The following is a 720-nucleotide window of genomic DNA, read 5'->3' as shown; positions in this document are numbered from 1 at the left end:
CCGTGAAGACGTACGACTACATCAACCACATTATTATAACGCTTCCGCTTTCGGTCTACGAGGGTACGTGGACAACACTCTCCCCTCTCGTTGCTATGCATCACCATGATCTTGCGTGTGCGTACGAATTTTTTTGAAATTACTACGTTCCCCAACAGGGCACCCCATAGCACATCAATTGTTCTCTTTGCCGTGTGCGGTGCCCCCTCCATAGTTTACTCCTCCTGTCATAGCGTCGTAGTGCTTAGGCGAAGCCCTGCATGGATCACATCACCATGCCGTCGTGCTGATGGAACTGTCCCTCGACCCTCCGCTGTTTCAAGAGTTCGAGGGACGTCATCGAGCTGAACGTGTGCTGAACTCGGAGGTGCCGTATACGTTCGGTACTAGATCGGTTGAATCGTGAAGACGTTCGACTACATCAACCGCGTTAAACTAACGCTTCCGCTTTCGGTCTACGAGGGTACGCGGACACACTCTCCCCCTCTCATTGCTATGCATCTCCTAGATAGATCTTGCGTGATCTTAGGATTTTTTTTGAAATTGCATGCTACGTTCCCTAACAGTGGCATCCGAGCCAGGTCTTGATACGTCCATTTTGCATCATGCTTTTATATTGATATTTATTGCATCATGGGCTGTTATTACATGTTATGCTACAATACTTATGGCTATTCTCTCTTATTTTACAATGTTTATCATGAATGGGGAGAATGCCGG

This window comes from Triticum aestivum, chromosome 3D (assembly GCF_018294505.1).
Source record: "Triticum aestivum cultivar Chinese Spring chromosome 3D, IWGSC CS RefSeq v2.1, whole genome shotgun sequence".
In the NCBI taxonomy this organism is placed as follows: Eukaryota; Viridiplantae; Streptophyta; class Magnoliopsida; order Poales; family Poaceae; genus Triticum; species Triticum aestivum.
This window is presented reverse-complemented; position numbering follows the sequence as displayed.